At 44.2% G+C, this 26628-nt stretch overlaps 1 protein-coding gene across 2 annotated transcripts in view; it reads left to right on the plus strand.

The window, feature by feature from the left end:
• ADGRD1 (adhesion G protein-coupled receptor D1) overlaps nucleotides 1-26628 on the plus strand; it is a 1174499-nt gene that overhangs the window by 503743 nt on the left and 644128 nt on the right. The window lies entirely within an intron of this gene.

The following is a 26628-nucleotide window of genomic DNA, read 5'->3' on the forward strand; positions in this document are numbered from 1 at the left end:
TGTCTGTTTCTTAAGTTCCCTCACAACTCGATTAGATGATGTTCCGCTAATCTTCTGTCCCTCCCTGATGTTACGGTTAGGACGGCACCCATATGATGGGTAGGCTCGGAGCTCTTCCGGGACCCTAGAGTCGCCCCTCTCCACAAGTTGCCCCCTATGTCTTCGTAGGTGATTTAGGTGAGACAGCCCGCCTATGACTGACTGTCCTGCCGTTGGTTTGAAGTATTGCTTGAAGCTAGATTAATAAATACTTCCTCGGCGTTCCGGCCGCCGGTTGTGCGCCTCAGTAGGTTGTTGCCTCGGTCTCACAGCACGACTCCTACTGGTATTCTCCTTGTTGCTTTGATCTCGTTTCTCACTCAGCACAATCTATCTCGCTAATCCTTCCTTGGGCACCGCCGCTATGCTGAGCAGGCACGGTCCCGTTACGTTCTCTTCAATTGCCAGGCCTCTGTCAGGATCCCACCCCTGACAGGGACCCTACCGAATCTTCCCCCACAACACCCTCTGCCACAAGGTGTTGCCTGGTTCCAACCCAGTCAGCTTTCTCTCTAACTTCCTGCCTGACCCCCAGTTTTACCAGTATGTGAGGAGTGGCCTAATGAATAGAACCCTTAGCTCCCCCTGGAGGCCCGGCTGTGAAATGTATTGGTGTCTGTGATACCTGATCAGATGAACTCCTTCAGTGCCATCAGACGTACCATAGCTCCCCTTAGCGGCGGAGCCACAGTACTGCAATTACCAGGACTCTGGGGTGCTGCACTCCCCCCCCGGTTAAATCCAGTACTCCTGGACTGGGAAGAAAACAACAATACAGGTTAGCAAAAAGACATACAATTTTGTTGAGTGCAATAACAATAAGTATACTTGAACAGAGCTTCCCTTTATGGGAGGTGAGGACACTTGAACGTTACAAACATGGTTAAATACCTTTAAATAACTTTTCTATAAATAACTCTCTTTACCCAACCGGGTATTCTACTAAGTGCAAAATTTTTAGACATTAATTCAACGCTGCCTTTAAGGATGTACACTCTGAATCCACTAAAGACCTTCTTATAACACATTATAAGGCAATTAACTTCATTCCCCTTCTTTAAATCTGCAGGACCGCCTGTCCTAACGGCTCCAGACCTACTGCCTCTCCTTTCTTTACAGGACCGCCCCTTTCAGCCCGGGCCTACTGCCTTTTCAACTACTATACACAGTATAGAACATATATTTTTCGTTCAGTTTAGGATCGCTGAGCCATCTCTATATGGCTCCTAGGAGGACTCACTACTAACCCCTACGGGTTCACTTCCTGTCCTCATTCTTCTATCAACATCATTAAACATTTCTTACAATTAACTCGTTGGTTACATATAACTTCTTCACATTAGCATCATTACTTTCTCATTACCAGTATGTGAGGAGTGGCCTAATGAATAGAACCCTTAGCTCCCCCTGGAGGCCCGGCTGTGAAATGTATTGGTGTCTGTGATACCTGATCAGATGAACTCCTTCAGTGCCATCAGATATGGTACATAGCTCCCCTTAGCGGCGGAGCCACAGTACTGCAACGACCAGGACTCTGGGGCGCTGCACAGGCATTACAGGACCTTAGATATCTATGGTTACAACCACTAAGCAACTAGCTAATTAACTGTCACGATATGTGTTTGCAACCATGGATGCCTAAGGTCCTGCAATGCCTGCACATGAAGAAAAAGACATAGTATAGTACATTTCTAATTGGAGGTATTTGCTAATATCAATTATTATTATTACACTTACTATATATTGAGATAGGATCTTGGAGATGGGAATACCCCTTTAAGTAACCTCTTTATACACATTCAGAGGAGGAAATTATTTTAAAGAGAACCAGTTGGCACAATTTTGCAATGTACTGTAAAGTAAAAACAAAGCTGTAATGGCGCTGTAATACTAATTAAACTGATACACTTGGTGAATAAATCCTCTTTGTCTTTTCTTCTTAAACCCCTTCACGCCTGAGCCTGTTTTCCCCTTCCTGACAGGCCAAATTTTACAATTCTTACCAGTATCACTTAAATTATGAGATAACAACTCTGGAACGCTTCAGCATATCCCAGTGATTATAAGACTGTTTTTTTGTGGCACATTGTACTTTGCTAGTGGTAAGTTTAGGTCAGTATTTTTTGTGTTTGTGAAAATATCAGAATTTTGGAGAAAATGTTAAGAATTTTGCAATTTTCAAACTTTTGATTTTTATGCCCTTAAACCAGATAGTTATATCACTCAAAATAGTTAGAATCATAGAATCATAGAATGGTAGAGTTGGAAGGGACCTCCTGGGTCATCTGGTCCAACCCCCTGCTCAAATCAGGATACACTAAATCATCCCAGAGAGATGTCTGTCCAGCCTCTGTTTGAAGACTTCCATTGAAGGAGAACTCACCACCTCTCGTGGCAGCTTGTTCCACTCATTGATCACCCTGTCAAAAAAATTTCTAATATCTAATCTGTGTCTCCTCCCATTCAGCTTCATCCCATTGCTTCTAGTCTTCCTTGTGCAAATGAGAATACAGATAATCCTTCCACAATGTGACAGCCCTTGAGATATTTGTAGACAGCTAATAAGTCTCCTCTCAGTCTTCTTTTTTGCAAGCTAAACATTCCCAAATCCTGTTAATGTTCCTCATTGGACATGGTTTGCTGTTGTGAACTCTATTTCTGGGCTCCCTCTTGTGGTCACAAGTGGTACTGTGTGAGTGCTGTCTTTCTGCAGGTTTGTGACTGGCACCAGCTGTCTCGTTATCTGTGGGCTGGTTTTCTATTTAAGCTCACTTGGACTCTCAGTCTATGCCTGCTGTCAATGTATTCAGTGCTATTCTGATTCCTTCTGACTACCTTGCTACCAGTCTCTTCAAGAAAAGCTAAGTTTCCGTTTTGTTCATTTTTTGATCATCAGTGTTCAATTTGTTTCTTTTCCAGCTTGCTAATATGTGATTTCCCTGCTTGCTGGTAGCTCTAGGGGGCTGAGTTTCTCCCCCCACACCGTTATTTGGTGTGGGGGTTCTTGAATTCTCAGCGTGGATATTTTGGTAGGGTTTTCCACTGACCGCACAGCTCTCTATCTGTTTTCTGCTATCTAGTATTAGCGGGCCTCATTTGCTGAATCTGTTTTCATTCCTACGTGTGTCTTTTCTTCTTACCTCACCGTTATTATTTGTTGGGGGCTTCCTATATCTTTGGGGTTATTTCTCTTGAGGCAAGTTTTCCTTGACCAGCTGGTCGAGGGTGCATACTGCTGTGCAAGATGTGAGCACATTGTGCATTTGGAAACCCAGATACTGGATCTAAATGTGCAGCTGGCAACACTGAGATCCATAGACAATATGGAGAGGAGTCTTCTGCTCACAGAGCAGACGCTCAATGGGATAGATGAGGAGGGGGATGGTAGGATGGAGCTGCAGGACAGTCTGGCAGTTAGCTGGGTGACAGATAGAAGGCGGGGTAGAGGGAAGAGTGCCAGGGAGGCTAGTCCTGATCTGGCACACCCCAATAAGTTTGCTAAGTTGGCAGATGAGGGGGGTGCCAGTACAGGGGTAGCACTGCTGCAGCCAGGCATGTCCTCTGAAAGCCGGAGGAGTGACTGCTCCAGTAAGGAGGGAAATAGGAGAGCAGGGCAGGCCAGACAGGTGCTGGTAGTGGGGGACTCAATTATTAGGGGAACAGATAGGGCAATCTGTCACAAAGACAGGGATCGTTGGACGGTGTGCTGCCTACCTGGCGCTCGAGTCCGACACATCGCTGATCGGGTGGACAGATTACTGGGAGGGGCTGGTGAGGACCCAGCGGTCATGGTGCACATTGGCACAAATGACAAAGTTAGAGGTAGGTGGAAGGTCCTTAAAGATGATTTCAGGGAATTAGGCTGCAAGCTGAAAGCAAGGACCTCCAACGTGGTATTTTCCGAAATACTGCCTGTACCACGTGCCACGCCAGAGAGGCAACGGGAGATTAGGGAGGTTAATAAGTGGCTCAAGAATTGGTGTAGGAAGGAGGGGTTTCGGTTCCTGCAGAACTGGGCCGACTTCTCAGTTGGCTACAGGCTCTACGCTAGGGACGGGCTGCACCTCAATGGGGAAGGGGCAGCTGTGCTGGGGGAGAAAATGGTTAGAAGGTTGGAGGAGTGTTTAAACTAGGGATTGGGGGGGAGGGTATTCATTTTATAGGAGGGGAAGATAGTGCAGATAGAGACCTGGGCACAAATAAGGAAGTTGGGGGTGGCGGTGGCATGGGGGGTGGGGTTAGAACAGTTAGTAATTTAAGAAAGAATAGAGGTACAGAGAGTAACATCAAGTGCATGTATACTAATGCCAGAAGCCTCGCCAACAAAATGGATGAATTAGAACTAATGTTGTTGGAGCATAATTATGACATGGTGGGGATATCTGAGACGTGGCTGGATGAGAGCCATGACTGGGCTGTTAACTTGCAGGGCTATAGCCTGTTCAGAAATGACCGTACAGATAAGCGAGGGTGTTGTGTATCCGCTTTTTGGGCTCCCCTGGTGGTTGCTGGTGGTACTGGTGACTTGTTTGCACTTTGCTGCTTCTGTTCACCTGCTTCCATCAGTGTTTGGGAGTTTCCTATTTAGCCTTGCTCTCCAGTCATTTCCTTGCCGGTCATCATTGTAACCAGAGTCTTTCGGTTGCATGTTCCTGCTACTAGTCTGCTGATCAGCTAAGTGGACTTACTGTCCTTATCGTTTTTGTATTTTTGTCCAGTGTACAGTTTTGTCATTTTCTGTTGCTGGAAGCTCTTGTGGTCTGATATTGCCACTCCTGTGTGATGAGTTGACACAGGAGTCTTAAAGTAATTTCAGGATGGTTTTTGAAAGGGTTTTCAGTTGACCGTGAAGTCCTCTTTTGTATCCTTCTGCTATCTAGTAAGTGGACCTCTCTTTGCTAAATCTACTTTCATACTGTGTATGTCTTTTCCCCTGAAATCACCGTTAATATATGTGGGGGCTGCTATCATCTTTGGGGAATTTCACTAGAGGTAAGCCAGGTCTGTTTCTTCCTCTACCAGGCGTAGTTAGTCCTCCGGCTGGCGCGTGGCATTTAGGAAGCCGTAGGTATGCTCCCTGGCTACTATTAGTTGTGTGGTAGATTTAGCTCACGGTCAACTCGAGTTTCCATCACCCGAGAGCTCGTTCGTTATTTATATGTTTCTTACGTTCCCTTGCCTTTGGGAACCATGACACGAGGGGGAGGGGTGTGTCTATATGTAAAATCTTCCTTAAAACCCATCCTGCGTGATAATATAGGTGAATTTAATGAAAATGTAGAGTCCCTGTGGGTGGAGATAAGGGGAGGGGGAAAAAATAATAAATTACTGATAGGGATTTGTTATAAATCTCCAAAAATAATGGAAGCAATGGAGAATATCCTCGTAAAGCAAATAGATGAAGCTGCGACTCAAGGAGAAGTCATTATTATGGGGGACTTCAACTACCCTGAAATAGATTGGGGAACAGAAACCTGCAGTTCCAGCAAAGGTAATCGGTTTTTGACAACTATGAGAGACAATTACTTTTCACAACTGGTTCAGGACCCAACAAGGAGGGGGGCATTGCTAGACCTAATATTAACCAACAGGCCAGACCGCATATCAAATATAAGGGTTGGGGGTCACTTGGGGAATAGTGATCACAAAATAATAAGTTTTCATGTAACCTTTAATAAGATGGGTAGTAGGGGGGTGACAAGGACACTAAACTTCAGGAGGGCAAATTTCCAATGGATGAGAGAGGATCTTGGTGCAATTAACTGGGACGATATCCTGAGACACAAAAATACACAAAGAAAATGGGAGATGTTTATTAGCATCCTGGATAGGACCTGTGCACAGTATATACCGTATGGGAATAAACATACTAGAAATAGGAGGAAACCAATATGGCTAAATAGAGCTGTAAGGGGCGCAATAAGTGACAAAAAGAAAGCATTTAGAGAATTAAAGGAAGTAGGTAGTGAGGAGGCATTAAATAAATACAGAAAATTAAATAAATTCTGTAAAAAGCAAATCAAGGCAGCAAAGATTGAGACAGAGAGACTCATTGCCAGAGAGAGTAAAAATAATCCCAAAATATTCTTTAACTATATAAATAGTAAGAAACTAAAAAATGACAGTGTTGGCCCCCTTAAAAATAATCTGGGGGAAATGGTGGATGAGGATGAGGAAAAAGCCAATATGCTAAATGACTTTTTTTCATCAGTATTTACAAAAGAAAATCCCATGGCAGACAAAAGGACTAGTGATAAAAATTCCCCATTAAATGTCACCTGCTTAACCCAGCAGGAAGTACAGCGGCGTCTAAAAATAACTAAAATTGACAAATCTCCGGGCCCGGATGAGATACACCCCCGAGTACTGCAGGAACTAAGTACAGTCATTGATAGACCATTATTTTTAATCTTTAAAGACTCCATAATAACAGGGTCTGTACCACAGGACTGGCGTATAGCAAATGTGGTGCCAATATTCAAAAAAGGGGCAAAAACTGAACTCGGTAATTATAGGCCAGTAAGCTTAACCTCTACTGTGGGTAAAATCCTGGAGGGCATTCTAAGGGATACTATACTGGAGTATCTGAAGAGGAATAACCTTATGACCCAGTATCAGCACGGGTTTACTAGGGACCGTTCATGTCAGACTAATTTGATCAGCTTCTATGAAGAGGTAAGTTCCGGACTGGACCAAGGGAACCCAGTGGACGTAGTGTATATGGACTTTTCCAAAGCTTTTGATAAGGTGCCACACAAAAGGTTGTTACATAAAATGAGAGTAATGGGGATAGGGGAAAATATGTGTAAGTGGGTTGAGAGCTGGCTCAGGGATAGGAAACAAAGGGTGGTTATTAATGGAGCACACTCGGACTGGGTTGCGGTTAGCAGTGGGGTACCACAGGGGTCAGTATTGGGCCCTCTTCTTTTTAACATATTTATTAATGACCTTGTAGGGGGCATTCAGAGTAGAATTTCAATATTTGCAGATGACACTAAACTCTGCAGGGTAATCAATACAGGGGAGGACAATTTTATATTACAGGATGATTTATGTAAACTAGAAGCTTGGGCTGATAAATGGCAAATGAGCTTTAATGGGGATAAATGTAAGGTCATGCACTTGGGTAGAAGTAATAAGATGTATAACTATGTGCTTAATTCTAAAACTCTGGGCAAAACCGTCAATGAAAAAGACCTGGGTATATGGGTGGATGACAAACTCATATTCAGTGGCCAGTGTCAGGCAGCTGCTACAAAGGCAAATAAAATAATGGGATGTATTAAAAGAGGCATAGATGCTCATGAGGAGAACATAATTTTACCTCTATACAAGTCACTAGTTCGACCACACTTAGAATACTGTGCACAGTTCTGGTCTCCGGTGTATAAGAAAGACACAGCTGAACTGGAGCGGGTGCAGAGAAGAGCGACCAAGGTTATTAGAGGACTGGGGGGTCTGCAATACCAAGATAGGTTATTACACTTGGGGCTATTTAGTTTGGAAAAGCGAAGACTAAGGGGTGATCTTATTTTAATGTATAAATATATGAGGGGACAGTACAAAGACCTTTCTGATGATCTTTTTAATCATAGACCTGAGACAGGGACAAGGGGGCATCCTCTACGTCTGGAGGAAAGAAGGTTTAAGCATAATAACAGACGCAGATTCTTTACTGTAAGAGCAGTGAGACTATGGAACTCTCTGCCGTATGATGTTGTAATGAGTGATTCATTAATTAAATTTAAGAGGGGACTGGATACCTTTCTGGAAAAGTATAATGTTACAGGGTATATACACTAGATTCCTTGATAAGGCGTTGATCCAGGGAACTAGTCTGATTGCCGTATGTGGAGTCGGGAAGGAATTTTTTTCCCCATGGTGGAGTTACTCTTTGCCACATGGGTTTTTTTTGCCTTCCTCTGGATCAACATGTTAGGGCATGTTAGGTTAGGCTATGGGTTGAACTAGATGGACTTACAGTCTTCCTTCAACCTTAATAACTATGTAAGTGAGGTCTTGCTTTCTCTTTAGGGGTAGTTAGTTTCTCAGGCTGCGTCGAGACTTCCAGGCTTTTAGGCACGTTCACCGGCTACCTTTAGTGTGTTTGGATAGGATCAGGTTTGCGGTCAGTCCAGTTACCACCTCTCTAGAGCTTGTCCTATGTTTAGTAACTTAGCTAGTATTTCCTGTGATCCTCAGCCACTGGGATCATAACAGTTTGCAGACTGGTCACCATTCTAGTCGCTCTTCTCTGAACTTGCTCCAGTTTGTTGATGTCTTTTTTAAAATGTGGTGGGTGCCCAAAACTGGACACAGTATTCCAGATGAGGTCTGACCAAAGAGGAGTAGAGGGCAATAATGACTTCACGTGATCTAGACTGTATGCTTCTGTTAATACATCCCTGAATTGCATTTGCCTTTTTTGCTGCTGCATCACACTGTTGGCTCATGTTCGGTCTGTGATCTATTAGCATACCCAAGTCTTTTCACACGTGTTGTTGCTTAGCCCTATTCCTCCCATTCTGTATATGCATTTTTCATTTTTATTGCCCAGATGTAATACTTTGCATTTTTCCTTGTTAAAAACTATTCTGTCAGTTATTGCCCACTGCTCCATTTTTTTATGTTTTTGAATCCTCTCTCTCTCTTCTCTAGTATTAGCTATCCCTCCTAGCTTTGTGTCAGCAAATTTAATCAGTTTACCCTCAATTCCTTCATCATTGATAAAGATGTTAAACAATACAGGGCCCAGGACAGAGCCCTGTGGTACCCCACTTGAGACATTCTTCCAACTGGATGTGCAGCCATTTACAACCACTCTTTAACACTTCTCACATGTCTACTTTATATCACCATAATTTTTTAAGCATTTTTTTGTTAAGAAGTTAGAAGGGTTAAAAGTTTATGAACAATTTCTCAATTTTGCAAGAAAATTTAGAAACAATTTTTTGTAGGGACCACATCACATTTAAAGTGACTTTGATGGGCCTATATAATAGAAAATACCCAAAAGTGACACAGTTTTAAAACCTGCACCCCTCAACGTGCTCAAAACCACAATTCAGAAGTTTCTTAACCCTTTAGGTGTTTCACAGAAACTAAAGCAATGTGTAATGTGTAATTAAATTTTACTTTTTCCTCCCAAAAATGTTGCTTTAGCCACACATTTTGCATTTTCACAAAGGTGAAAGGAGAAAATGAATCTTAACATTTACTATACAATTTCTCTTGAGTATGCTGACACTAAATTTGTGGTGGAAAACTACTGTTTGGATGTACCGTATGGCTCAGAAGGGAAGGCGCATGATTTGACTCTTGGAACAAAAAGTTTGCAGGAATAGATAGTGGACGCCATGTCATGTTTGCACAGTCCCTGAAGTCCCTAAACAATGGAAATCCCCTACAAGTGACCTGATTTTGGAAAATACACCCCTCAAGGAACTTATCTAGACGTGTGGTGAGTACCTTGAACATGCAGGTGCTTCACAGAATTTGCTAACGTTGAGCTGTGAAAATAAAAATTCTAATTTTTCCCTGAAAAATGTTGTTTTAGACCCAAATTTAGCCTTTTCACAAAACGGGGAAAAAAAGGACCCCAAAATTTGGTGTGCAATTTCTTCTGAGTATGCTGATACTCCATATGTGGTGGAAAACTACTGCTTGGGCACACAGCAGAGTTTGGAAGGAAAGGAGCACCATTTAACTTTTGGGACACGAAATTGCTGGAATAGATAGAGGATGGCAAGTCGTGCTTGCAGAGCCCATGATGTGCCTAAACAGTGAAAACTGCATTTTGGAAACTACACTCCTCGAGGAATTTATTTAGAGGTGTGGTGAGCACTTTGAATGCATAGATGTGCAGCGCCTCAGAGTCCTGGTCGTTGCAGTAATGTCGTTCTTCCTCCAGGGGGAGTGATATTATGTCTGAAGGCAATAAAGGAGATCTTCCTACCAGGTATCACAAACCATACACCACACTTCACACTCCAGTCCACCAGGGGGAGCCTTGCTCCTATCTACTAGGACACTCCTCACAATAGGGTAAAACTGGTGGGCTGGATAGAAAGTTAGAGAGAAGCTGACTGGGCTTTGCCCAGGCAACACCTGTCAGGCAGACAGGGGGAAAGGAGGAACATCGGAGCTGCAGACAGAGGGTCCCTGGCAGGGGTGGGATCCTGCCAGAGGCCTAGATAGAAGGCTACGGAGCTGCGCCTGCCCCACGTGCGGCAGCATCCTAAGAAAGGACACAAAGAGAATTGTATTGTAGCGGGTGAGAAACGAAGTCATAGCACAAGGAGATAAAACCAGAAGGAGTTCTGCCCTGTAATAGGCTGCCTCCTTCTGAGGCGCAGAAGCCGATGGCTGTAACACCGAGGGAGCAACCATCCAAGTCGGCTGCCCGACCTTAATACCCAGGAGGCACGGTGGCAACTGTGGGGGTCGGGGCGTTTCTAGGGTCCCTGTAAAAAGCCTCAGGCCATCAGTCATATGGGTTTGTCCTATCCATACCATCTGGGGGACAGAGAGGAAGACATAACATCTAGAACATCTACAACAGTTGTGAGGACCTTACCGAGAAGCTCAGCAGGGAGGTATTACAACACACAGGCGCTAGAGGAAGGCTACTGATTTCCACCTGGATAAGGGGACTCTGGATTAGCCTTCAGACCGGCTGGACTCTGCCTACCCTGTGGTCTGTACCCTGGACTGTGGATGCTGAAGCTTCCAGTAAAGGTAAAGAGACTGCAACCTTGTGTTCTCGTTATTTACTGCACCTTACATCATCCACCGTCACCACCTACATTTCTGGGAAGCCCTGGGGATACACTTCACCTGTGGGAAGGTATACCATCTAGCTGCCATTACATCACCCCAGCGGACCCCTAAGCAGCGTCGGTCACCCTGACCGAATACCACAGGTGGCGTCACGAACATTATCACTTTAAAAACCTTTCCCCATAAGAACTATTCCTTTTATTGGACGTCCCTCAAAGGGCCACGGACCGGGTCGGGCCACCGTGACATCCCCAGAACCGAAGGACCCAGTGCCGAGTACCCCATTGCCCTTGCGTGGGGGCGCTCCAGATGCTTCACAGAATTTTATAATGTTCAGCAGTGAAAATGAAAAAAAAAATGTTTCCCAGATAAATATTGTCTCAGCTCAAAAGTTTTTATTTTCACAAGCTTATCAGGAGAAAATGCACCATACAATTTGTTGTACAATTTCTCCTGAGTAAACCGATGCCCCATATGTGGATATGTGGTGGAAAACTACTGTTTAGGCACACGGCAGGGCTCGGAACGGAAAGAGCACAATTTGATTTTTGGAACACAACGTTGGCTGGAATAAATATCAGATGCCATTTAGTGTTTGCAGAGCCACTGATGTTTCGAAACAATTGAAACCCCCCACAAGTGACTCCATTTTGAAAACTACCCCATAGGGGTATAGTAAGCATTTCATACTTTGAGGTAATTTACAGAATTGTATAACAATGAGCTGAGTCAATGGAACATTTTCATCTTTTCCATTAAAATGTTGCTTTCGCCCCAAGTTTTACATTTTAAAAAGGGATTATAGGAGAAATGGTAAAATTTGTTATGCAATTACTTCTGAGTATGCCAACACCCCATATGTGGTCGAAAACTACTTTTGAGGCACAGTGCAAAGCTCAGAAGTGAAAAAGTGTCATATTGGAGTTTAGATTTTGCTAGAATGGTTTGCGAGTAGTGTTGAGCGATACCGTCCGATACTTGAAAGTATCGGTATCGGAAAGTATCGGCCGATACCGGCAAAGTATCGGATCCAATCCGATACCGATACCCGATACCAATACAAGTCAATGGGACTCAAGTATCGGACGGTATTCCTGATGGTTCTCAGGGTCTGAAGGAGAGGAAACTCTCCTTCAGGCCCTGGGATCCATATTAATGTGTAAAAGAAAGAATTAAAATAAAAAATATTGCTATACTCACCTCTCCGACGCAGCCTGAACCTCAGCGCGGGAAGCGGCAGCGTTCTTTGTTTAAAATTCGCGCTTTTCTTTCCTTACGTGAAGTCCCGGCTTGTGATTGGTCGCGTGCCGCCCATGTGGCGGCGACGCAACCAATCACAGCAAGCCGTGACGTAATTTCAGGTCATTCAGTATTTTAAAATTACGCTCCGGCTTTGTGATTGGTTGCGTCGCAGTCACATGGGCGACGCAACCAATCACAGCAAGCCGTGACGTAATTTCAGGTCCTTAAGGATTTTAAAATTACGTCCCGGCTTTGTGATTGGTTGCGTCGCAGTCACATGGGCGACGCAACCAATCACAAGCCGTGACGTCACGGGAGGCTGGACACGCGCGCATTTTAAAATGCCCGCGAGTCCAGCCTCCCGTGACGTCCCGGCTTGTGATTGGTTGCGGCGCGGTCAACCAATCACAAGCCGGGAGGCTGGACACGCGCGCATTTTAAAATGCCCGCGAGTCCAGCCTCCCGTGACGTCCCGGCTTGTGATTGGTTGCGGCGCGGTTTAAACAAAGAATGCTGCCGCTTCCCTCGGTAAGGTGCAGGCTGCGTCGGAGAGGTGAGTATAGCAATATTTTTTTTTTAATTCTCTCTTTTACACATTTTTACATTAATGTTGTTTCGATACCGATACCCGATACCACAAAAGTATCGGATCTCAGTATCGGAATTCCGATACCCGCAAGTATCGGCCGATACCCGATACTTGCGGTATCGGAATGCTCAACACTATTTGCGAGTGCCATGTCATGTTGACAGAGCCCAAGAGGTGCCAGAATAGCAGAAGCCCCCATAAGTGACCCCATTTTACAAACTATACCTGTTAGGGCTAGCGGAATGCACCAAATAATTAGAGAAAAGGAATAAGGTGCGTTCACAGCTCGGGGTCCACCGTGCAGAGATGGAACCTGCTGCTAAGCAATGACAGACTATATGGCGGTACAATGAGGATACACACACGGGTTAGCTTCATCCTGTGTGAAAGAAGCGAACCCTGTTGCGTCACAGGGCCGCAGTACCGCACGTAACAGAAATAATAATTAAATAGCATGAGAGTGCATGCGATGCCGCACTGGCGGACGCCACTAACCACCCAGACTTGGGTTTGGAAAGCGCGGTGATAGGGCATGGCGCCGCACTGGCGGTCACAGACATAGATGCTGTTTGTGTACCAGTGTTGGTAACAAGTCGGGCGCTAGATTACAATCATCCTCCTTACGCGAGCATTCAAACACAAGGGAGGGGATGATTAAAGAGTGACTTTCAGTCACAACACACACACGTAAAAAAGAGTATACTAGCGCATGGCCGTGCAGCCATGCAAACCTTTTATAGCTGCAGCAAGTTCAGGACCTTCCTAGAGGACCAATGAGAACTGCTACAGTAACTGAGCAACTTCAGGACCTTCCGAGAGGACCAATAGGAGCTGCTGCAGTACCTGAGCATGTGACTCCAGACCTCCACTGAGAGATCTGAGAGATCTGAGGGAAAAGCAGGAGTTAGTCCCAGAGACGTCTGCTCGCCGCTGATCAGTACAGGCTACAATGGCAAAGCCTGGAAAGGCAGCAGTAACCCTTTGCACAGAATCAGACTGAGTGAGATGCTGGGACCGACGTCTCTGCTGAGCAGGCTCCACTGTGGCTGATGCAGAATGAGGGACCGCAGCAGACATGGTTCAAGATTCCCCCTGTGCAGCGGTGGGAATTCGACTTCTAACATACCTCTCAATGAATTCATCTAGATGTGAAGTTATCATATTGACACCATGGGTGTGTCACAGAATTTTTTTTTACCATTGGGCAGTCAAGAAAATAAAATTGCCTTTTAAGCACAAAAAAAATGTTTTAGCCCAAGATTTTACATATTCACAAGGGAAAATGGATAAAGATGGCACCAAAATGTGTCACAGAATTCCTGCTGAATGTGGAAATATCTCTTATGTGGCTGTACAGTAGTGCTTAGCCACATGGCGAGACTCTAGACGGATGGAGCGCTATTTGATTCTTGGAACACAGATTTTCTTATAATAGTTCGCGGACTCCATACACAGAATCCCCACTCACGTGACCCCATTTTGGAAACTACACCTCTCTGGGAATTTATCTACCACTGTAATAATGATTTTAACTCCATGGGTGTTTTACAAAAACAAATAGCAATGAATGTTGCTAAGTGAAAATTGCAAATCTGCCATTGTAGTACCGATACATTGTGCTTCTGGAGTCCTGCACCCGTAAATTAGGCGGGCTGTCATCGCTACAGAAATGTCAAACATGTTGACGCTAATGTTGTTTAGGCACAATGGGGCTCAGGAGGGAGGGGGGCATTTGGTTTTGGAAGCTCAATTTTTTTCTGGATTTCTTTTGGAGGGCGAGGAGCCATAATGCTTTTCTAGAGCCTTTGCAGTACCAGTAATGTGGAAACTCGCATATATACATGGGCAGATGGTGAACCTGAGTGGCGACTTTCTTTTTTTTGAGTTGAAGCTTTTATTGGGAACATTTTACATATCATTTTGGATCACAATTATCCTGTGCTCTACACTAAGCACTTACGGGTAGTGTTGAGCGATACCGTCCGATACTTGAAAGTATCGGTATCGGAAAGTATCGGCCGATACCGGCAAAGTATCGGATCCAATCCGATACCGATACCCGATACCAATACAAGTCAATGGGACTCATGTATCGGACGGTATTCCTGATGGTTCCCAGGGTCTGAAGGAGAGGAAACTCTCCTTCAGGCCCTGGGAACCATATTAATGTGTAAAAGAAAGAATTAAAATAAAAAATATTGCTATACTCACCTCTCCGACGCAGCCTGCACCTTACCGAGGGAAGCGGCAGCGTTCTTTGTTTAAAATTCGCGCTTTTCTTTCCTTTACTGAAGTCCCGGCTTGTGATTGGTCGCGTGCCGACCATGTGGCCGGGACGCAACCAATCACAGCAAGCCGTGACGTAATTTCAGGTCCTTCAGGATTTTAAAATTACGTTCCGGCGTTGTGATTGGTTGCGTCGCAGTCACATGGGCAACGCAACCAATCACAGCAAGCCGTGACGTAATTTCAGGTCCTTAAGGATTTTAAAATTACGTCCCGGCTTTGTGATTGGTTGCGTCGCAGTCACATGGGAGACGCAACCAATCACAAGCCGTGACGTCACGGGAGGCTGGACACGCGCGCATTTTAAAATGGGCGCGTGTCCAGCCTCCCGTGACGTCCCGGCTTGTGATTGGTTGCGTCGCGATCAACCAATCACAAGCCGGGAGGCTGGACACGCGCGCATTTTAAAATGCGCGCGTGTCCAGCCTCCCGTGACGTCACGGCTTGTGATTGGTTGCGTCTCCCATGTGACTGCGACGCAACCAATCACAAAGCCGGGACGTAATTTTAAAATCCTTAAGGACCTGAAATTACGTCACGGCTTGCTGTGATTGGTTGCGTTGCCTATGTGACTGCGACGCAACCAATCACAACGCCGGAACGTAATTTTAAAATCCTGAAGGACCTGAAATTACGTCACGGCTTGCTGTGATTGGTTGCGTCCCGGCCACATGGTCGGCACGCGACCAATCACAAGCCGGGACTTCAGTAAAGGAAAGAAAAGCGTGAATTTTAAACAAAGAACGCTGCCGCTTCCCTCGGTAAGGTGCAGGCTGCGTCGGAGAGGTGAGTATAGCAATATTTTTTAGTTTAATTCTTTCTTTTACACATTTTTACATTAATGTTGTTTCGATACCGATAACCGATACCACAAAAATATCGGATCTCGGTATCGGAATTCCGATACAGCAAGTATCGGCCGATACCCGATACTTGCAGTATCGGAATGCTCAACACTACTTACGGGGTTTCCATCTAAATCTCATAATGACATGATTCAGATGAAACCCCAAGGGATCCATTTGCTATAATAAGGCAGTGGAGTTACCCTGGACTCCATTTGACTCTTTTCAGAATTGCAAAAATCTGTGGTCGACCACGCTTTTATGCACGTTTAAAAAGAAGAACACCAACGGATCATAGGCCAGAGTACACAGTGTCTCCATCTACCTCATTATAGGGAATCTTCCGCAAAAGGTTCTGTCCGAATCACGTATTTCAGAGATATATATGGAAACCTACGTGTAAGCGTTTAAGGAGGCAGACTAAACAAATCAAGAGCAGGTGAAGAACAGATTTTATTTTTAATGCCGTTCTTCGTGTGGTATTAGTCATTAGACACCTTTATTCTTTGAGTCTGGGCGATTACAGTGATGCCAGATTTGTATTGCTTTTTCTCTGGTTGGCTATCACAAGCTAAAGAAGGTTTTTTTTTTAAGTTTTTGCATCGCCATATTTTGGAAATTTAAATTTTATAATATACTTCTGCCAACAGAGTCATGTTTGGGTTTGTTTTTTGAGTAACAAGTTGGCTTTTTATTGTACCATTTTCGGTCACATAACCTTTATTGATCTCTTTCTATTCTGATTTTTGGGAGGTGGAATGAAAAAAACAGCATTTCAGGAATTGTTTTGTGTGTTTTTTTTTATGCTGTTCACAGGAAACATTATTTTTTGGGTCAGTACAATAAAGCGATACCATATTTATATATTTTTTATGTTTTGGTGCTTTCACACAATAAAAACATTTAATGGAAAAAATAATTGTTTTTGCATCGCTGAACTCTGAGAGCTATAGACTTTTTATTTCTCCACTGACAAAGCTGTATCGCAGATTGATTTTTGCAGGACAGGATGGTGTTTTCAGCGATACCATTTTTATTCACATTTGACTTTTTGATCGCATTTTAATCCACTTTTGTTAAGCGATGTGTTGAAAAATCATAGTTTTTTTTGCCACTTTTTTTTCTTTGTACGGTGCTTACTGAAGGGGTGTAACAGTTTTATAGATTTATACATCAGATTGTTCCAGATGCGTTGATACTAAATATGTATACTTTTTTCTGTTTTTTCTTTTTTACATAAATATATGTATTTATGAGTATAATATTTTTTCTTAATTTGAGATTTTTTTTTTTAATTTAGTTTTTTACTTAGTGCCTGTTCTTCAGCTTTCATTACTCTGATCGCTCATATAATTCATTACATGTCAGTTTGATAGAAGCCTGCTCCTGGTATAGTCTAACCCCTCTCTGACCTTAGACGTACTATCCCGTCGAGGTGACCTGGGCCTATCTGACCCTCGAAGGGATAGTACGTCATAGCGATCGGGCGCGCTCACGGGGGGAGCGCAGCTGATCGCGGCCGGGTGTCAGCTGACTATAGCAGCTTAAATCCGGCACTATGTGCCAGGAGCGGTCGCGGACCACCCCTGGCACATTAACCCCCAGCACACTGCGATCAAACATGATCGCAGTGTTCCGGCGGTATAGGGAAGCATCGCGCAGGGAGGGGGCTCCCTGCGTGCTTCCCTGAGACCCCCAGAGCAACGTGATGTGATCGCGTTGCTCCGAGGGTCTCTTACCTCCTCCTCCCTGCAGCAGGCCCAGATCCAAAATAGCTGCGGCATCCGGGTCCTGCAGGGAGGTGGCTTCACAGCGCCTGCTCAGAGCAGGCGCTGGGAAGCCTTGGAGCTGTGCACGTCAGATCGCCGATCTGACAGTGCACAGCAAAGTGTCAGATCAGCGATCTTACATTATAACATGATGCCCCCCCCCAGGGCAATATTATAGTGTAAAAAAAAATATTCACATGTGTAAAAAAAAAAAAAAAAAAATTCCCAAGTGAACACTGTGAAAAAAAAAAAAAACGAGGCAAAAAACAACGCTTTATTATCATACCGCCAAATAAAAAGTGGAATAACACGCAATCAAAAAGACGGATATAAATAACCATGGTACTGCTGAAAACGTCATCTTGTCCCGCAAAAACGAGCCGCCACACAGCATCATCAAGGAAAAAATAAAAAAGTTATAGTCCTCAGAATAAAGCGATGCAAAAATAATTATTTTTTCTATAAAATAGTTTTTATCATATAAAAGCGCCAAAACATAAAAAATTATATAAATGAGGTATCGCTGTAATCGTACTGACCCGAAGAATAAAACTGCTTTATCCATTTTACCAAACGCGGAAGGGTATAAATGCCTCCCCCAAAAGAAATTCATTAATAGCTGGTTTTTGGTAATTCTGCTTCACAAAAATCGGAATAAAAAGCGATCAAAAAATGTCACGTGCCCGAAAATGTTACCAATAAAAACGTCAATGTCAAAAAATGTATTTATTTCCATTTTCCCATTAGGGTTAGGGTTAGGGCTAGGGTTAGGGTTAGGGCTAGGGCTAGGGTTAGGGCTAGGGTTAGGGTTAGGGTTGGGGCCAGGGTTAAGGCTACAGTTAGGGTTGGGGCTAAAGTTAGGGTTTGGATTACATTTACGGTTGGGAATAGGGTTGGGGTTAGGGTTAGGGGTCTGTCAGGCTTAGGGGTGTGGTTAGGGTTACCATTTTGATTAGGGTTAGGGATGTGTTTGGATTAGGGTTTCAGTTATAATTGGGGGGTTTCCAATGTTTAGGCACATCAGGAGCTCTCCAAACGCGACATGGCGTCCGATCTCAATTCCAGCCAATTCTGGGTTGAAAAAGTAAAACAATGATCCTTCCCTTCCGAGCACTCCTGTGCGCCCAAACAGGGGTTTACCCCAACATATGGGGTATCAGCATACTCAGGACACATTGGTCAACAACTTTTGGGGTCCAATTTCTCCTGTTATCCTTGGGAAAATACAAAACTGGGGGTTAAAAAATAATTTTTGTGGAAAAAAAAGGATTTTTTATTTTCACGGCTCTGCTTTATAAACTGTAGTGAAACACTTGGGGGTTCAAAGTTCTCACAACACATCTAGATAAGTTCCTTGGGGGGTCTAGTTTCCAATATGGGGTCACTTGTGGGGGGTTTCTACTGTTTAGGTACATTAGGGGCTCTGCAAATGCAATGTGATGCCTGCAGACCAATCCATCTAAGTCTGCATTCCAAATTACGCTCCTTCCCTTCCGAGCTCTGCCATGCACTCAAACGGTGGTTCCCCCCACATATGGGGTATCAGCGTACTCAGAACAAATTGGACAACAACTTTTGGGGTCTAATTTCAACTGTTACCCTTGGAAAAATACAAAACTGAGGGCTGAAAAATAATTTTTGTGGAAAAAAAGAATTTTTATTTTAACGGCTCTGCGTTATGAACTGTAGTGAAACACTTGGGGGTTCAAAGCTCTCACAACACATCTAGATAAGTTCCTTAGGGGTCTACTTTCCCGAAATGGTGGCACTTGTGGGGGGTTTCAAAGTTTAGGCACATCAGGGGCTCTCCAAACACAACATGGCGTCCCATCTCAATTCCAGTCAATTTTGCATTGAAAAGTCAAATGGCGCTCCTTCGCTTCCGAGCTCTGCCATGCGCCCAAACAGTGGTTTACCCCCACATATGGGGTATCGGCTTACTCAGGACAAATTGCACAACAACCTTTGGGGTCCATTTTCTCCTGTTACCCTTGGTAAAATAAAACAAATTGGAGCTGAAGTAAATTTTTTGTGAAAAAAAGTTAAATGTTCATTTTTATTTAAACATTCCAAAAATTCCTGTGAAACACCTGAAGGGTTAATAAACTTCTCGAATGTGGTTTTGAGCACCTTGAGGGGTGCAGTTTTTAGAATGGTGTCACACTTGGTTATTTTCTATCATATAGACCCCTCAAAATGACTTCAAATGAGATGTGGTCCCTAATAAAACATGGTGTTGTAAAAATGAGAAATTGCTGGTCAACTTTTAACCCTTATAACTCCCGAAGAAAATAAAGTTTAGGTTCCAAAATTGTGCTGATGTAAAGTAGACATGTGGGAAATGTTACTTATTATGTATATTGTGTGACTTATCTCTGTGATTAAATTGCATAAAAATTCAAAGTTGGAAAATTGCAAAATTTTCAAAATTTTCTCCAAATTTCCATTTTTTTCACAAATAAATGCACGTAATATCAAAGAAATTTTATCACTATCATGAAGTACAATATGTTACGAGAAAACATTGTCAGAATCACCGGGATCCGTTGAAGCGATCCAGAGTTATAACCTCATAAAGGGACAGTGGTCAGAATTGTAAAAATTGGCCCGGTCATGAACGTGCAAACCACCCTTGGGGATAAAGGGGCTAAGCAGGCCCCAGTGCAGGCAAACCCGGACCTCGGGTTGCCTTGACTACCAACTGGCTCTTGCGATGTCGTCACAGGGGCGCTAAGGGTGAGGAACCCCATCCTTCTTCTAGCCCCCTAAATGTTGCAATTAATATTGATCTCAGCATTTAGGGGGTAAAACAGCCAGGGGCGTCATCAGTCGGAATCACTATCCGACCATGATATATAGGTGCATCAAATGTTGTGAAGGAGTTAATCACCATTCAGTTTTCTGCTGATTAGGTATCGGTGCAAAAGGGCTGGACTCTATACTGGGCCTTCACTTCCTTGTCTGTGATTCCCCAGACCCCTCTGCTTGCCTCCAGTCTTTGACTCCTCAGGCCCCTTTGCCTACCTAAAGTCTTTGAATGATCCGCCTCCTCCATTTTAATTAGTAGGAAACTTTTGATGGTAAGCACAGGCTTGAGCCATTTGGGTAGCCACCAGGTACCACTCCAGGACAGTCCTTGGATTTGCAGCAGCTGACCAATAAGTCAAGGCAGAAATATGAGGCACTGAAGGCTATGACAGAGACATGATCATATAGTCCAAGCACAAGTTCAAAATAGAAAGCTGGGATCAGGAGTGGAGAGATCAGACAAAACTGGAAAACAAGCCAGTTCAGTAACAGGACATATAAAACAGCAATGCACCTTGACAGGGAACTAGAAACAAACTGCAGCTAGGACCTAAGCTCAAGCTCAAGCAAGGTATGGATAAAGGAGTTGCCTAATATATCCACTGCTGGCAGGGAATAGGTAAGGAAAGCAAAATTCTGCAGGACACAGTGGTTTTAAATTCCTGCAGAGTCTTGCCATGCCTCCCTATAGACGGATAGAGGTTCTCCAGCAACAGAAGGATATGGCAGTGATGGAAATACTGCATGAGGCAGCTCAGCGGGATGGTGTAACATTGGGAGAAGTAGGACGGCGCTTGCAAGCCGTGCGAGTCAATAGCATGGCAATTGCCTTTGTATCTATTTAGAGACTATTCATAATATTGAATTTATATTTCTAAAAGTTTATGGAAAGCAGGGAAGTTTTTCAAGCACTGTAGATATGGATATCAGTATCATGACTAGTGTTGAGCGATACCGTCCGATACTTGAAAGTATCGGAAAGTATCGGCCGATACCGGCAAAGTATCGGATCTAATCCGATACCAATACCCGATACCAATACAAGTCAATGGGACTCATGTATTGGACGGTATTCCTGATGGTTCCCAGGGTCTGAAGGAGAGGAAACTCTCCTTCAGGCCCTGGGAACCATATTAATGTGTAAAATAAAGAATTAAAATAAAAAATATTGCTATACTCACCTCTCCGACGCAGCCTGCACCTTACCTAGGGAACCGGCAGCGTTGTTTGCTTAAAATTCGCGCTTTAACCTCCTTACGTGAAGTCCCGGCTTGTGATTGGTCGCGCGCCGCCCATGAGGCCGCGACGCGACCAATCACAGCAAGCCGTGACGTAATTTCAGGTCCTTCAGGATTTTAAAATTACGTTCCGGCTTTGTGATTGGTCGCGTCGCGGCCACATGGGCGACGCGACCAATCACAAGCCGGGACTTCACGTAAGGAGGTTAAAGCGCGAATTTTAAGCAAACAACGCTGCCGGTTCCCTCGGTGAGGTGCAGGCTGCGTCGGAGAGGTGAGTATAGCAATATTTTTTATTTTAATTCTTTATTTTACACATTAATGTTGTTTCGATACCGATACCCGATACCACAAAAGTATCGGATCTCGGTATCGGAATTCCGATACAGCAAATATCGGCCGATACCCGATACTTGCGGTATCGGAATGCTCAACACTAATCATGACAAATCAAAGCATCTCTAAAGAGAAGAACCTGTCTGAGATGGTTTAGAGAATCCTGTATTGAGCAGGGAGTTAGACATGATGACTCTGTAGGTCCCTTTCAACCATAACATTCTATGATTCTATGAGTCATTTTTCGAGGATCAGGTCCATTTTTGCATAATAAGTATAGAATAGCAAAATACGATGGCAATTGTGCAGAAGAAGCCACTCTACGAAGACTTGCTTAAATGCAGTCACAGTTTTTTAAACGACATAGTATATTGAATTTGCAGAAATAACAAAATTGACAAAGAACTACAACCATAGAAACATGTTGGGGTTAATAGGAGTAAGGAAGAATAGCACTAATCATAGGAATCCCTGCTGAAACTTCATAGCGATCATTTGTAAATTGCAGGGAAACCTGAGAGCAAATTTTTACGTTCCCTGCAGTGCTACCAAGGAAAAAATATAAATTTCATTGTTTCTAGCTAAATCAACTTTTTTTTAGCTTGCAAGTTAATGTCAACTGTAACTGGTATTGGGTATTTTGTGTATTAAATAGAAAAAATTGTTTATTAGATCTGAACAAGTAATGTAGCTTTTGCTGTGCTGTTAGCTGGCAGTGATAAAGTTTTACTTCTAATATGAAGTTTTAGTGATACTTTTACATTACCGGTGGCAATACCTAATACCCTGAGCCTTTGGTTATGAACCACTGTGTAATTTGTAAGGAGACAGCAGGCACGTAGGATGCAGTAACGGATGTAGTCAGAGCAAGGGTTAACAGGGGATAAAATTCTACAGTGGATACTCCATGCAGGGAGAAGTAGAGGGAAATTTTCTGAATACAAATTACTGTAATTTGGAACACAGTAGTAAAACAAGTAACTAAATCAATACGTTCAGAAGAAATAGACTTATCAATCCAATGCAGTCCTCAGTGTATTCCCTGGGTGCAAACGGTGGCGCCAAGGCTATGGCGCCGTGAAAATTCAATATTGTCCTGGAGAGGATGACGTCCTGGGTCCTGGAAAAGATGGCATCTTGGGTCCTGTCATGGGCGATGTTTTCTTGTAATCCTGATGCCGGCTTTAGGTTTGGAAGAAAAAGGAATACACAAGGCAATGTCTCTGTCCTGCACGGCAGTTTCCCCTATGTGGGGGTCTGTTTAGAAGCTTATCAGGATAAAGTTCACAACGGGTGATACGACTCTCCGGTCTGCGTGGGCACGAGGCTATGTCCCATACACGGGCCCTTTGTCTCACAGTCAGCGATGTCAGCGGTGTCAGTGATATCAGTACAAGGCTCTGACGACAGTCTCCGTTTATCGCCTTCTGGCCTTCAAGTCTTAGGCCTGCTCTCTCACAAAACTCCGCGTTAGGAGCCTCTACTCTGACCTCTTGCGCACTGCACATTCCCGCTCTAACTGTCATATTACTCGCACGTTGCAATTCCCTCAGCTTAGCCACACTCCATTTTCTCAACTGCCGGGAACGGTCTGGGGCCTTAAGCTTCTCCCCCTGCAACATAGGTGACAGCTCCAACGGTTCTGGACCCGTCATAGAGAAAGCACACCTAGCTGGGTTATTCTGACTCATGGGTATGTAGAACGCAGTGGTGCCTGGATAGACCTATTCTTTTGGGCGCTTCCGTATTGACCTGTACTCACGTTCATACCGATTTATCAGATAGCTTAACTCAGCCACGTTCTCATGTAAGAAGACTCCAGGAAAAGAGGATTGCTTTAACTGAAATTCTTGTATTATGATGAAAGCAGCAGGTAAAAAGGAATATTCAACAGAGGACATGTAATAGGATGCATACAGATATGGGGATGATGACAAAATGGAGAATAAGGGCGTGAACAAACATACATCACAGGACTACAGTGAGAGAGTTGGGACAAAATACAAGGAAAAGCAAACTTCTGCCTAGAAAGAAGGATAGAACACAAGCAATGCAAACATTGAATGATTTCTCAAGTCGTAGGACATGACACTCCCCGTCTGTAATCCTTGGATTTCACGATGTCCGTAATTCTTCGAAGTCGTTCGAACCTGAAAAAACAAGAGGAATGAAAACATGCATGCAATAATAAACATCAAAGATTTTAAAGTCCAAACTCGTTGTTGTCGACCCGTAGATGACACCGAAAGATAAGTCCAAATATATTAAACCCATCTTCAGATTGGGGAAGCCGCAAACATGCCAACTCTTCCACCAACCCAGAATCCAATGGGAATGTTAACGGTTCAATAAACTGGAGAATGAAGAGGAATGCTCCCCGCCGTGAACAACGTCCAGGAGCATGTTCAGTTCATGTGATGTCCTCCTTTCGTAGAAGCAGCACGAGTTCAGTGACCGGGCGGAAGAAGGTTCGGGTAGAGCCCCCTTTTGTCACCTTAACTTCTACCTTACGAGTCTTTCCGTCCTCACTGGGTAAGACCTTGGTAATAAGTCCCATTGGCCAGTCATTACGATGAGCCTCTTTATCCTTTAAGAGAACAAGGTCTCCTTCTTGGAGATTGGGACTGAGCGTCTGCCATTTGTGACGGTTTTGAAGCAAGTGTAAATATTTGGTCTTCCATCGATGCCAAAACACGTTAGCCAGGTGTTGTACTTGCCTCCACTGACGTCTGTAAATGTCCTTGTTATCGAAGTTCCCAGGCGGAACTGTAGCAGCTCCAATCTTCTGTGTGAGAAGTGTGGCTGGAGAAACATCAGAACCCAAGTTGAGGTCCTTTAGGTTTGTGGCGTGGTCCTCAGATGGAAACGCGTTCATTACGTCTTGACTGTTAGAGATAATCTTGTGGAGTCTGAGGTTTGATGTGGATAGCATTTCCTGTGTCCTGGAGAGTAGGTCAATTGCATCTTCACTTGTGGGCAAGGACTTGAGCCCATCGTCCACGTAGAAGTTCTTCTCTACAAATTGCCGAGCATCGGATCCGTACTCTCTCTCACCTTCCTGGGCTGTCCGTCTCAGTCCATAGATTGCCACAGCAGGTGAGGGACTGTTGCCGAAGACATGGACCTTCATCCGGTAGTCTATGACCTGATTGTTGACATTGTTGTCTTTGTGCCATAGGAACCTAAGATAGTTTCTGTTGTCTTCTTTCACAATGAAGCAATGAAACATCTGCTGAATGTCGGCCATTATGGCAGCAGGTTCTTGTCTGAAGCGGATCAATACTCCAAGGAGGCTGTTGTTCAGGTTGGGCCCAGTTAGGAGCAGGTTATTGAGAGAGAGGCCTTCAAACTGAGCACTGGAGTCAAACACCACTCTGATCTGGTTAGGCTTGCGAGGGTGATAGACACCAAAGGATGGAAGATACCAACATTCTTCTCCCTCCCTCAGTGGTGGCGCAGGTTCAGCATGATTTCTGTCAAAGATGTTCTGCATAAAGTCAATGAAATGCTTCTCCATCTCTGGTTTCCTCTTTAGTGTACGCTTTAAGGATGAGAACCTTGCAGTAGCTTGCTGCAGGTTGTTCGGCAACCTCACTCTTGGGAAACGAAAGGGTAAAGGAGCTACCCAACTGTTGGAGTCGTCTTGAACAAATTCTTTATCCATAACCTTTATAAATTCTTTATCTTCCCTTGTGGGTGCCAACTTGTTGTCATTACTTGTGGAATCGAACACTGATGACCCAAGGTTTTCTTCCCAGGACTGGAGTGTGTTCATGTTGTTGAAGGATTCCTGTTGCCACTTGGTGTTGCTCACTTTCTCTTTCACCCAGTAGTGATGTGGGCATGGTTGGAAATGAGTGCTGCGACCATTTGACAAGATGTGTGTTTTGTAAGAGGAGATGTTGTTAGGTTTCTTCATCTTATGTATGCAAACATTGCCTATGATTACCCAGCCTAGATCTAAGCGTTGGGCAAATGGTGCATCGTGTGGTCCGTTAATTTGCTGACGCACCTTGTGCAGCCGGAGAATGTCTCTGCCAAGCAGAATCAGGATATCTGCACTGTTGTTGAGGGCTGGTATCTTGTTTGCTATCCCCTTGAGATGTTGGTGATGAAGAGCAGCCTCTGGCGTTGGGATCTCTTTTCGATTGGATGGAATCTGGTTGCACTCGACCAGTGTAGGTAACGGTATCTCGACGGTGTTCTCGAGAGATGCCGCTGTAAGACCACTGGCCCTTCTCCCATAAACCTCTGTAACACCACTGCAGGTACCTAAGGTGTAAGGGTAAGCATTTCCCTTTAAGTTAAACATATCAAAGAGTTCTGACCTTGCAAGTGATCGGTTGCTCTGATCATCCAGAAGGACGTACACCTTTACGGCTTTCTCTGGGTGACCGTTGGGATATACGTTCACCAGGCAAATCTTCGCACAGGACTTGTCCCAGAGGTCTTCTCCGCAGACTTCTGTGCATGAAGAAGATATTGTGGTATGGCTTGCAGTTTGAGCTGCGTCCTCCCCGCCATGGCTCGTGGTGGGGGAAGGAGTGAGTGTAGAGTCAGGACGGAATGGGTGGAGTGCTTGTACGTGGTCCTCGCTGTCACACTCCATGCACTTAATTGTAGTTTTACAGTCTTTAGCAAGGTGTTCAGTAGAAGCACAACATCTGTAGCATACCCCGAACTTCTTTAGAAGCTCC

This window comes from Ranitomeya variabilis, chromosome 1 (assembly GCF_051348905.1).
Source record: "Ranitomeya variabilis isolate aRanVar5 chromosome 1, aRanVar5.hap1, whole genome shotgun sequence".
In the NCBI taxonomy this organism is placed as follows: domain Eukaryota; kingdom Metazoa; phylum Chordata; class Amphibia; order Anura; family Dendrobatidae; genus Ranitomeya; species Ranitomeya variabilis.